Source organism: Sus scrofa, chromosome 4 (genome assembly GCF_054392235.1).
Source record: "Sus scrofa isolate SSC_HxYL_T2T_F1_AM1 chromosome 4, Sscrofa_HxYL_maternal_Yorkshire_Landrace_v2.0, whole genome shotgun sequence".
NCBI classification, from domain to species: Eukaryota; Metazoa; Chordata; class Mammalia; order Artiodactyla; family Suidae; genus Sus; species Sus scrofa.
The window spans coordinates 78,174,607-78,187,945 of record NC_139386.1 but is presented as its reverse complement, the minus strand read 5'-3'; the positions used below and the strand labels follow the sequence as shown (position 1 = coordinate 78,187,945).

The following is a 13,339-nucleotide window of genomic DNA, read 5'->3' as shown; positions in this document are numbered from 1 at the left end:
TCTTTAATTAAAATCTTTCTCATCATTTTGTCAAGTTTCAGAATATTTTTTCTTTAACAAAGGTCAAGTCAAATGGTTTACTCATTACTAAGGGGTCAAGAAGAGTCCATGTGAAGGGGAGAGAGATCTCCATTTTTTAGGAAGGGTAAAAGGATACAATGTGATTAACATAATAGTTATTTTTCATTCTGGTAATTTTTTGCCACTAGTTTAGTCAATTGTTATTACAAATAAATCATCTCTCATGCCTGTTTTAAGTGAAACCAAAAACTTCTGTTCAAAAGGACACCCTTTCCATGAAGTAGATCAAATCTTTTTAGCATGCAAAATGCTATCCCTACATTTTTTTTTTTTTTGGTCTTTTTTTTTTTTTTTTTGTCTTTCTAGGGCTGCACTAGCAGCAAATGAAGGTTCCCAGGCTTGGGGTCAAATAGGAGCTGTAGCCGCTGGCCTTTGCCACAGCCACAGCAACGCCAGATCCGAGCTGGGTCTGTGACCTACACCACAGCTCACGGCAACGCCGCATCCTTAACCTACTGAGCAAGGCCAGGGATACAACCTGCATCCTCATGGATGCTAGTTAGATTCATTTCCACTGAGCCATCATGGGAACTCCCCATTCCTGCATTTAATTATGTTCTTCTTTATACTGTTCTCCAGTTTATTATATATGGTCTCCCCAAATACCTAAATTCAGGACAAACATAGTCTAACAACAAAACAACAACTCTGACTCTATCAGTGGGAATACTAGAATATCATTTGTATTGTACTTTATAAAGTAACTGCACATCCATTATCTCATAATTGAATCCTCACAACCATCCAAAAAGCCAGTAGAATTTTTTTCATTTTACCAAGCAAATTGAAAGTGGAGAAGAGACTGAATGAGCCAGGATCACACAGCTCCTGAGCCAGGATCACACAGCTCCTGAGCCAGGATCACACAGCTCCTGAATAACCTCTGTCCCCAGCAGAGCTCTGACCAGAAACTGGGGTGTCAGAATCCCACTGACTGCTCAAGGCAGCTCTGGTCTGGGGTGAACATCTCTAAGGAATTCTACTGCAATCACAGACAACCATCTCTCCTGAAATTATAAATGTTCCCCCTATGATATAGTCTATAAACAAGGAAGTAAGTGCTCTTCGTTCCCCCTATGATATAGTCTACAGCCAAGGTAGTAAGTGCTAGTGAGCATACCACCTCCTAATGTGCTCTCAGATGCCCAGTGTCAATGCTCCACTCCTTCCCATGTGAGTTTGGACAGAGATATTTCACCTGCTCTTGAGGGTCCATGTGAGTATCTCCTTCAGATCTTTTTCATCAAGAAGTCATTGTCAGAGGCATTCACTTCCCAAATGGGACGTAACCAGGAAAGGCATGACACTTGGTACCCAAGAATGTGCCTCTCATTGCTCTAGTCCCTGAGTTTGAGGCCTCCCTTATAGAGCTCCTGAAACATACATGATGTATACAAGCACATTTTTGCTGTTATTCTGGCAGAGAACTGCTCCTGCATCAATTCTCTCCTGGTGGGAGTTGGAAGGTTCCAGATAGTCTTGATGAAAGACTTGTCCGGACTAAGAGCCTGAACAATTGACATTTTATTTACATGGCTGATACTGAATGAAGTTCAATACTTATTGATTCTTGCTTGTTTGCTAAGGGCCATGATGTACAAAATGTGCTATTAAAAAAGGAAAATTTATTTATTAGACTATAAAGAATAGAAGCAATTGAGAGCCTGACAATCCTGTATACAGGACAATCATTCTGTCCCTTTAATTCATCGTAAGACAAATGTTAAACACAGTTAAGTGGCAACCCACCACTTCCGGTGGAGCACTTGGGAATGTATGCACTGTTGCAGGGAGAAGATGGATCAACTCAGTTTTATCCACTCTTTCACCATTGCTTTGAACATGATGCCAAGGGAAGCTAGAACTTCATTCTGCCTAACAAATCACCCTGACAGTGCAACATGGAAAGTTTCTAAATGGGAGGAACTTGATTCTTGAATAGAAAGGGAGTTGTCAAGTTGATTCAGGATCTTAGCACGAACGAACTGAGAGATAGGTATGGCTCCCACGCAAGATTCCTGCAACTCCCTAAGGCATACACAGTCATTTGCTTAAGATTTTTTATATTTCTGTTATTGTGCAACAGAAGAACTGGATATATCTATGGTGACTTCAAGTTTCACATTTTGACTGCCTGTTCAGAGCATCATTCAGTATCTCTGAAAAGCAGCACTTGAAAAAGTATCTTTACATGAGATCTAAGCAAAGTAGAATAAAATACCTCTGAAGGTATTGATCATGTTACTTGGGAAAACTCTAATGACTGTAATTTGTTAGGCAGAATGAAGTTCTAGCTTCCCTTGGCATCATGTTCAAAGCAATGGTGAAAGACTGGATAAAACTGAGGCAAAGGAATAACAAGTAATTCCACCCTGTTTTAAAAAGCATAGATAGGGAGTTCCCATTGTGGCTCAGTGGTAATGAACCCAACTAGGATCCATGAGGATGCACGTTCAATCCCTGGCCTCGCTCAGTGGGCTAGGGATACAGCATTGCCATAGGTCACAGACGCAGTTCAGATCTCGAGTTGCTGTGACTGTGGTGCAGGCCAGCAGCTACAGCTCCAATTCAACCCCTAGCCTGGGAACTTCCATATGCCACAGGTGCGGCCCTAAAAAAGAAAAAGGAAAAAAGCCATAGATAACTGACAATGGAAATTATTTGAAAAGGAAAATACTGCATGACAGGCTGTCCATGACTACGGTAATTCCATACCTTTACCAAAAATTGTGTGTGTATTTCTTTGAATTTGCCCATAGAATCATTAATATTTATAAAGGGGAGAAGAGATAAAATTGTTTTACCTTGAGCCATAATAATCAAAGAGATCTGCTGTAATTTGGTTCTCTGCTCTGAATGTTTCCAGTCAACTAAAGCAGTAATCTAATTCATTCTGATTATCTGAGAATAGCTTTTTGAAATAGCAGCATCATTTCAGTTGAGTTCTGATCTTGCCTTACTTTTGTTAATATCATTTGATAGACCCATAACTACTAATTTTTGGATATTAGTTCAATTTTATTTTGTAATGATTTGTATTTGGCTTCATTTTAATTTGGAAAAGGCTTATTTCTTTTTTTAATTAAAAGAGGAAAGAATAACTAATGCCTTAAAAGTCTGCATTTTAAAGAAAGTCATCCACAGAGAATCAGAGAAATGAAAACATCACTTTTCAAAGGGTCAGCCTGGCCAAACTCTGTGAGGCCTTGAGGCCATGAGAGCTGGTAGGTTTCCTTGAGTCAAAAGCAATGTGAAATCTACTGGTAACTAACAGAGGGGGTTTGCTTGCAAACAGTATGACTACAGCTATAACTATCTTAAAATATACCTACAGATATGAATTTTATTTAATTAATGTCTCTATGTCCTATACATATCTACCTTTCACATATATGTTAAATATATTTATTTAATGCTCTCTAGATAAGGGCACAAAGCTCACTGTTAAAAGGATAGGACAATGAACCAGACAGGGAATTTGTCCTTAAGAGAAGGGAAAGCTAAAATTTTGGGGACTCCTACTATGGGTCATACCCTAGACTGCATTTCCGCTACAATTATAATTGTTGTCAAGAAAAATGGTGAGAAGTCATGTGACTTCTCTCAGCTAAGTTATAAAATGACTTTTAAGTTTTCTTTTAATATATCTTCATAACTGTTATCTTCACATTTACCATCATCCCTTCCCTTTCTTTATTCTGAAATTCAGTTATCCAGTTTCTTTTCTCCCTACCCTACCCCCTTCACTATTGTTTTTAAAGAATTCAGTCAGAGATTTGCACTGAAGAGGTTATTTCTGGGTATCTACTGCTGTAGCCAGGGTGGGGGAGTGTGGGTAGGCAGAGAAAAACCTGACTCCAAGTACAGGCGTTCCTTTGTACCTCAGTGGACAATCAACAGACTAACTCAGGAAAGAAATTCCAAGAATAGCTGCCTTAATAGGTGAAAATTAGCAGGAGGGGTAGGACAGAAAGAACAAAAAGAGAGGCTATATAAATGCACTTTGTAAATTCTTTCTCTTAGAACCTACACATTACTATTATTATATTTATTTAAGCAAAAATTTAAATCACTATTTAAATGCTAGGTGTCTCAATTTTAAATCCTCTTAGTTCTGTTTATCATGGGAGGAAGGAGACCTTAACAATCAAAAATATCAACAATTCAAATGATATTTTAAGAGTTATTCAATATATTTGGTTATTAGATGGGTTTACTGGAAAAATAAAATAAAAATCAGTGGCTGATCATTTCCGTTTTTAAGTCAACACTGCAAGGAACATTTATGCAGATGAAATGTATTTGCAATAACAGTGCTTTGAAATAAATGCTATTAAGAAAGCTTAGGGAATGATTATATTTTATTTCAATAGAAGGAACAATTGAACTCTGCTCTTGTCTTCTGTTTCAACATCATGTCTCTCTGTCCCTCCTCCTCTTGTAATAAATATTCTCTTGCCAGCCCTGTTACTGACAATAATGTAGGTGAACTCTGCACCATGTACATCTGTCATTATTAATGACCATGGGAGAGAGAAACGATAACTCACTCTTTTCGGAACCAAGAGGGCAAAACACCATAGAAATTTCCTTCTGTGTTTTCTGCCGCTAGAATACCTGCATTTATCTTTTCTAAATTCACCAATAAGCTTCCATATTCAGAATAACACATTTCTAACTTCAATTGCAAAATACTGTCATAGAGAAGACACCTGTTGCTGTATGAAGGTATTTATGAAAACAATACTTGTTTTAGGTATACAATACATAAAACCCTTTTAAAGCTCACACTATAAAGAAAGTTATGGTAGAAAACATTTCTTTTACTCAGAGGCTTAAATAACTTTCAATATGACTAGGCCACAGAATGCCCTTACTAAAATACTTATTCTATTCACTAAGTTTATAAAAGGATACATTTATTTTAAATTAGGCCTTTCAGGTATTTTGTACTTGAATTCTGAAAGAAGTCTTAAACTACTATGTTTTTTATTATCAAAATATAAACTAAATGCTATAGAAACAAAGTAAAAGATAGAGATAATGTGCTTCTTTAAGAACAAAGAGCCCTTATTCACTTTTCAGAAAAATCAGAGGATGGTTGTGCTAATACTGTGCTGGAAAATAGACACAAAACTCTGCATTAGCTACTTTTTAGTGGAAGCACAGATAACACTCTTTAAAAAAATATATATATATATATCTATATAGATATAGATATATATATATACCACTTCATGTAGACATTTTATTTCAAACTAATTCTTAGGCAGCAGCTTTCTGTCTGTCCCCAATTTTAAGCCACATGCTATTAACACCTTTTACTTCTCCTTAGCATTGATGCTGACAAAACATTGTCATGAAGATTATTTTGACTTACTGGAAATGGACTTTTCCAGAACATAAAGTTTAAGACTTCGATAGACTGGGAGGGCTCTGTTTAAGCCACTAACATGCTCTGCTAAATCTCTCTTGTCTTCCCACTGGCTCTTTACACTGTCTATTGATATGTGAAATTCCAGAAATATCAGCTTTTGTCAACATTACAGTCTGCACTACTATTAGTAGCTTTTAAAGAAAGTATAAAGAAATATTAGCAAAAAATAACTTTTGTCTTTCAACAGATGTTTAGAAGACAGTAAAATATCCACTAATTTTAAACATTCTCTACCCAAATCCCAAACTAAAATACAGTTTTCCAAATGCAATGCAAGGTATAAATGTAATTCTATATGCCAATGAATACTACAGTAGTAACTCAAGATTTTATGTCTGTTTAAATGATAAATCATGCCAAACAGTAAGGAAACAAACCAAGCAAAAAAAAAAAAAAATACAAAAAAAGGATAGTGAGAAGTGGGCCCTATACACCCCCTGAAAAATGTTAAACTCCTCTAGCTACTACGAGATAACTTTAACCAACAAAGCCTTCAATCTGAGAGATGTTCTACCACCAAACTTTAAGGAAAAGAATCCCCTTGATTTTTAGGCCCACAGTTCAATGAACAAGTCAATAAATCAACAATAATTAGTCACATTTCCAATTCTATAATATTTAGCTGCCAGCCACCAAAGGCTGCACTCCACTTCAAAATGAGTTTGTCTACATTGATTTTAAGAAAAAAATAAATCCAGTCAAATATGTTTGATTTAAAAACTTATATGACGTCATATAATCATTTTGAAATTGTCACTTCCAATTTTGTTTTTGTTCCAATGTAAATATACCAAAGGAAGGCCACAGGCTTTGTGTTGGGAGAAGGTCTCTTCTATTTTATCAAATGATCCTGGCACTTCTCTTATTATTATAGTAGGAAACAGAGGATGTGAAGTTTGGGAGAACAAGAATGAGAGTTTTTCTTTACAAACTTTTCTCCCTCTGAGACTTACAAATTTTCAAGGTGAATCAAACCATCCCACCAAAGTTCATAGAGAATAAAACCTGTTTGACTCCTGGGGTGTGGGGAGCTGTCGGGAGCACATTTTTCCACTCCCCAAACTCCATGACTGTCCTTACTTCTCCCTACCTGTTCATGTTGGATGATAGAATCAGGCCAAATGAGTTTGTTTCCATCTCTGCTACTGTTTTTACTTAATAGCCTCCCCTCATCAGTATTATAAAGGGGCCTATACCTTAGTCCCATGTAAATTTTTTGTCACTAAAACTAAAAAAAAGTATCAATAAATATTTCAAGGACATAAAATCATTCCATTCAACAAACTGCTTCAAATCAAATTAGTCCGAAACACTTTATCCTTAAAACTATAAAAACATTGTGATACTAAATATTCAATATTATCAGTCAGGCAAATTGGCCCAGGTCAAATGTGCAAATTTTTAAAATGAGATTGCTAAATTTCTCGCCCTGATAGCTTCGTAATAAATAATGTGCTTCTATTCAATCTGTACATTAAGTCTTTTATGTGGCCTTAAGGCACTCTCTGATGGCTATGCCCATTACAATGTAGCCATAGAAACTGACACATTTATTTCTTGGATTAGTGTGCCATTGAAAATATTAATATGATGCAGTAAATGGGGATTTAATCTAATCTACTGATGGCAGGATGAAGTTAGTAAAAGGTTGAGTGCCCTTATGGAGAAAGAAAGATTATATCTGCAGAGAGAAGCTTGTTATTGGTTACAAAGATCAACTAAACAGCCTATGACATATTATGCACTTTCTACATTTAAAAAGACTTTCAGTCTCAGCTTGGAGGCTTTCTGCAGGCCAAAGAATGCTTTCTCACATACATATTTTAAAGATTTCAGTATCCAAGCTGAAACACCTTTTATCTATAAGCATAAACAGAAAAGCACACCTCTCATAACATATTGTGCGAAACATGGCACCCTGGGTGAAACTGGTATGACTCAAACCATTTTTGTAAAATTTATTTGATTTGAAGGCATTTGCTTAGCCTTTCACCTCTGCCAAGGGTTAAAAAAAAAAACAAAAAAAAAACACACACACACAGAAAAACTTCATCAAAGAGAGCCAATTTCATTTAATATGTTCTGAGAAAATGCAGCTAATCGTTAATTTCATTCATTTCTAACTGGAAATCAGATATCAACAAATACTCCTTTTGTTATGGACTATATCACATTTGACTCTGATGTCTCCTAGTAATTCATAAGATTCTAGGTCTGTCCCCTCTTTACTCTGCAGCAAACTACATAAATTTCAAAGATATATTCTGACAGATGAGGCATTGTTGAAAAGCAAAGTACAGCACTTTGTCCTTGAAATGTTAACATGTAATGCCATAAAGTATTCAAATAATAATTTACTCAATCTTTCAGGGTAATTAATTAAAATGCTGGAGATGTTGGAGAAAATCACCTTGAGCTTATAAAACTGTAAAGCCCACCCCCTTCTTCTCTGCATGCAAGCTGCCCCTGCAGACCTACCACATGCTTTCCCAGTTATGGGGTTTGATTTCAGAAGATAATAAATAGCCAGGATCTAATTTTGCCATGTCACAACCGATTATGTTTCACAAGAAAAGGTGGAGAGCTCACCTACCAGATGAAGGTGAAACATAAAACCACTTTTATTTATGTCATGTGTCTAAATTCAACTCAGCCTGGTCCTGGGTACTGGGAGTGTGTAGACTTCCACTGTCATGCGAATTTATGTACCTCAAGAATGTGTCAAATATAAACATAAATTTAATCAAAGGGATGGAAACCTTTATCACACACATACACAAAAAACACATTTTTGACATCTAATATAAATTATTTTAATGTGTTTTTTTACTACTTTTCAGAAGGTCACAAAGAAAGAATAAGACATTAAGCAGATACAGCCTATGGCTATGTCTTAATTCAGGTGATGATTACCAGTGTAATTGAGACCCAGACTCATTTTTTATTTTATTTTTTTACTTTCAGAAGTTCATTTCTCCTCACTATCTTAAACAACTGTACTAGAAAGTTGCTGGATTGTAACAACGCAAAGGAAATTTTATCATAGGAATTTATATTTCCAATGGGAATAAAATCAGGCCTAAGTCTCTGACCCTTCAAGCAAAATGAAAGCCTCTCAACACTTTCTGGATGAGCCTAGCCAAAAATGCGTTTCCAGCATGACATTTTGGGTGCAGAACCAAAGGCAAAGTTTGGACCTCAGAGTTCCCGTCTCTGTTCATGTCAGGAGGATAAAACAGAAGGCTGATAACAATAGATTAACAAGGCCCGGGTATTATTCAGCCATTCCCCGCAGTTGGATAGGCTTTGGACAGAATTTTAATGACTAAAAAAATTGCATATGATGAATAAGGATGTCATTTTCAATTAACATGAACAAAGGATCATTCCCATATTTGGCAAACGAGGTAGCTGTGGTGTAAGAAAAGCTGGGGCATTTGCAGACAATGCATCACCGCCTGCAAATCAAAACAAACTGATGCCATTTGGGTCCCCTCGAAGCGACTCGACTGGGGCTTCTGGAAGGTACTATTCACCACAGGTTACGGCTCGCACGATGGGCCTCCTATGACTAAAAATACTTACACCTAAAGGGACTGCAAAACATGTCAGCCCCCAAATTTATTTAGGATAAAATATGTAGAGACCTAAAAAGAACATACAATTCGTATTCCATGACAAAGCAGAAATCAAGATCTTAATAAGCTTTGAGCTTATTAAGTGTGAACTTACTTTTCAAGAGGCTTTCCAACAGCGCCTGAAGCTGACAGGAAACGTAACATGCTCCCTCAGGACAGAACACGCAAGCTCCACTTGGCGTGCGTGCCCGGGGACGCAACATGGGATCCAGGACGTAATGTGCGCGTGCCCAGGACGTAGGTACGTGCCTGCCCAGGATGCAACATGGGTCTCAGGGCGTAATGTGTGCATGCTGAGGACGTAGCGTGCGTGCCCAGGTCGCAATATGGGTCTAAAGTCGTAATGTGTGCGTCCTCAGGACGTAGCTTGCGTGCTTGCCCAGGCTGTAGCATGCGTGCCCAGATCCCAACATGGATCTCAGGACGTAATGTGTGCGTGCCCAAGATGTTATTGTTCAGTGGCTTCCGGTTATGTGTTTCCTCACTTCAGGGCCCTGTCTCGAGTTCAGTTGGCTGTGGGATTTTATAGTGACCTCTCTCAGCTCCTCAGTAGTCTGGGGGTACATTCAGTTAGAGTTCCCACAAGCCCCTCAAGTAGCCCCTTGGAAGTGACATCCCAGACTCAGGGACTGCAGTGGGATTCCAAGGACTCTAGTGGCATGTAAGAGCCTCAGGGAAGCAACATCAGCCTTAATTAACTCAAACCATTAACCATAAGCTAATATTGCCATCCACGCTGAGGATGTAAGGCTTTCTGACCAGCAGTCTCCACTGACGGCCCATCAGACTCAAGTCCCCACCAGACCCAATTTACTGGTCATTGATATGATCAGGTGCTTTCAGCGCATGATAGTCATATTCCAAATATGCAATCATTTTTTTCTTAACCATGTTCAACTGGGTTACACAAAGTTAAAACAAACGACAATCCAGCAGGACTTCTCAGAGCCATTTATAAGCTAACATTTAGTGAGTCTCTTGAGACTGTATACAATGATGTTTTAATTTTTTTGACCTAGGAAAACTTTGCTCTCATGGAGCACCTATTAATTTCACAAGACACTTATGTTCCCCGGCAAGTAGTGTGGAGAATCCTGCAGTAGGTAACGGAAGTAAAATTATTATCAGCCTACTAATTGCTTTGCATTCTTAAAGTTTCACCTAGATCTAAGCGCTCTTTGATTGTACCCATTGTGCTGTTTACAATGCGGAATATGACCAACCATCATCTAATATCGAGAGATGGACCCTGTGTGTCCTTTGTGTATTTCTAAAGAAATTTAGAAGGAAAAGACAAAACAGAGAATGCCAATAGCACCCGCCATTAATAGAAGCATCTCCAAAGAAAGGAGGGGTCCAGGGTGCTGGGGAGGGTTAGATATAACTTTCTCTAGGTTATGAATTCCTTGGAGAAGAAACTCATATATCTCCAGTCCCTGCTTTCAGATGACTCTACAATGTTGCCCACAATTCCTTGTTCTTGTCTTGACTGGCTCCTTCTCCCTCATTTCACAGCACTCATTCCACTTCTTCAATCATCTCTTGAAAGCTGCTAACCAACTGCATTTCATCACTCTGAGCATATGACTCTGCTCTGTTCACTAAGTAACCAGGGGCATTGGTGGGAGGATCCTCAGGTTGGAGACCCATAGCATAAATCAACTACCTTCTGCATTTTTCCTTTCTTGCTTCCTGCAGTTTCAAACCATTGGTGCCCTTCCTTCTGCTGAAGGCAGCGCCATTCCAGCTCCACTCCAGGCCCAGTGAGTCCTGAGACTGTCTCCACTACTCGATCCTCTCCAGTAACACTATCTTCTCCATATAAATATACTTAAGATTCTCTGATCCGAAAATAACCACTCCAGCTATCTCCCCCAAACACTGCTCCATCCATTTCCTCAGGTAAATGTGTAGAAGAGCCACCCATACTCTCAGACTCAACAACCTCAATTTCTCTCACTCCTAGTTCCATTATTATCTAACTTCAATACTCATTACTCCGTTTAAACTACTTTCATCAAGTTGCTAATGTTTCAATATAGGCAAATTTTATGGGCCATTTCTCCATCGTTATCTTATTATAATATTCGTTGTTGACAAAACACTCCCTAGAACTCTTTATTCTTTTGGCATCAGTGACACCACTCTATCCTGGTTCTGATTCTTCTTTTTAAATCTCTTCCTCTCTTTAGCACTTAAAACTTGGGGTCCCCCATGATTCCATTCCTGGTCTGTTATTTTTCACTCCCAATAAGCTCTTCTTGGGCAATACAAACAGACAGGTCTGATAATACTCTTAGCTCAGTTTTATGCCTAGCTTCTTTAGTCTGTTTCTTCATCTGTAAATTGAAGTTAATGGGAGCATCTCTCTTACAGGGTTGTTATAAAAATTACATAATTCATGTAGAGTGTTCAGCACAGGGCTTCCATACATGCCTGGTCCATGGTATCAATAAATGTTGTTGTCATGTTGGAAATGATTTTCTTTCTCAGTCACTGGCACCCAACCAATCATCCACATCTGATTTTTCCTCTTGTACACATCACAAATCTCTCCATTGATCTCTGCCATGTTAGATCAATGCTGCCACTTCATTCTCCCTTCATCTACATCTAGATCAATAGTTTTCAAAGTTTCTACCAGAAGACCTAAGGTTCCTCTTTTTCTGTCTCCTATATTTAGTAAATTTCAGTGTATATGTTTTTTAAGGCTTTTGCTGCTCTTTAAAGGTTGGAAAACTATCAGTCTGATGGATACCAAATTGGCATTCCCACTTTCCATCCTCTTTACCAACCCAGTCACTGCACCGAAGCCTGAGTAATCTCTCTATGGTCGACATCTGCTAGGTCACTTCCTCAATAAAACCTTTAAATGGCTTCTTATAAACATCAGCAAATAAATGCCAACCCCTTCAACATAACTCAGAGTCTAAACCCAGGCCTAATCCCCCTTGTTCTAGCAATATCAATCTTCGAGCAGCTCCCCAAAGGCTCAAGGTGACTCACAACCTAGTTTGGTGCATGCTGGTTTCTTGATCTTCCCACCCTTCACCTGGCTGATTTTTACTGGATCCTTCATTTCCCACCATCTTCTTTAGGAAGTCTTCCTTGAAGTCCAGGCCAGACCAGGGCCTCCCCTTGTCCTTCCTGGGCATTGTTCTACTTTCGCAGCTTCCACAATACGTTGTAATTACCTTCATATGTGTCTCTCTGCCCTACTGGAAAATAACTGTATCCTGTTTACCCTGAACTCCCCATGCTGACATCAGAATAACTGCACTAGAAATGTTTGTGGTTCTGACATAAACTGTGTGTTCTTGAGAAGCAACAAGGTAGAAAAGAAAGAGCTCAGGACAGAATTGGCAAACAGGGGGTGAAGACCAAAACCAGTGAGTGCTACATCTAGAAGGGGAATATAAAGCTGTCTCTGAACTGAGCAGGAAAAGTTGGAGACTGATTAGCACTTTCTTTTTTTTTTTTTGGTCTTATTGCCTTTTCTAGGGCCACTCACATAGCATGTGGAGGTTCCCAGGCTAGGGGTCGAATCGGAGCTGTAGCCACTGGCCTACACCAGAGCCACAGCAATGCAGGATCCAAGCCTCATCTGCGACCTACACCACAGCTCATGGCAACGCCGGACCCTTAACCCACTGAGCAAGGCCAGGGATCGAACCTGCAACCTCATGGTTCCTAGTCGGATTCGTTAACCGCTGCACCACGACAGGAAATCCTGATTAGCACTTTCTGTATGGGCACGGGATGGGGTCATGCTAGACCTCTGCAGTCAAGACTTTTCTGTCCTTCCTATGTAGGCTCTGAGGTGATAGCCTCCTTCCAATTCTGGTTTCATCACTTACGGGCTGCCTGTTATTTATTACACCTGAGCTTCATTTCTTTACAGCAGTGTCCACTCTCCATCACAGCTGCTAAGAAATAATGTAGGTAAAAGCATCTCTAGAAGTTTAAAGTCCTTGATCCAACTATATCTTATTCTTATTTTAATTCCCAATAGAAACAAGCAAAGGTCATGAGTGCTCCAATTACATTCACTGAATGATTATTATGTACTTCATTATATCGAGGCATAGCCTAAGTACTGAGTCCATCACCTCTTTTTGAAATATTTCACTTTCTCAAAATGCTTTTGAGCCAACTCTTGTGACTGTTACTACTTCAAACACGT

At 38.7% G+C, this 13,339-nt stretch overlaps 1 protein-coding gene across 4 annotated transcripts in view; it reads right to left on the bottom strand.

Annotated features, from left to right (window-relative positions):
• Nucleotides 1-13,339, bottom strand: part of TOX (thymocyte selection associated high mobility group box) — a 301,744-nt gene that overhangs the window by 261,773 nt on the left and 26,632 nt on the right. The window contains exon 1 of one of the 4 annotated variants that reach the window (XM_021089344.2): nt 9,251-9,333. The exons of the other annotated variants lie outside the window; for them this stretch is intronic. The gene's annotated coding sequence lies outside the window, so the exon portion shown is untranslated. Of the gene's footprint in view, nt 1-9,250; nt 9,334-13,339 lie in introns of those variants that run through there. 4 annotated transcript variants of the gene reach the window in all.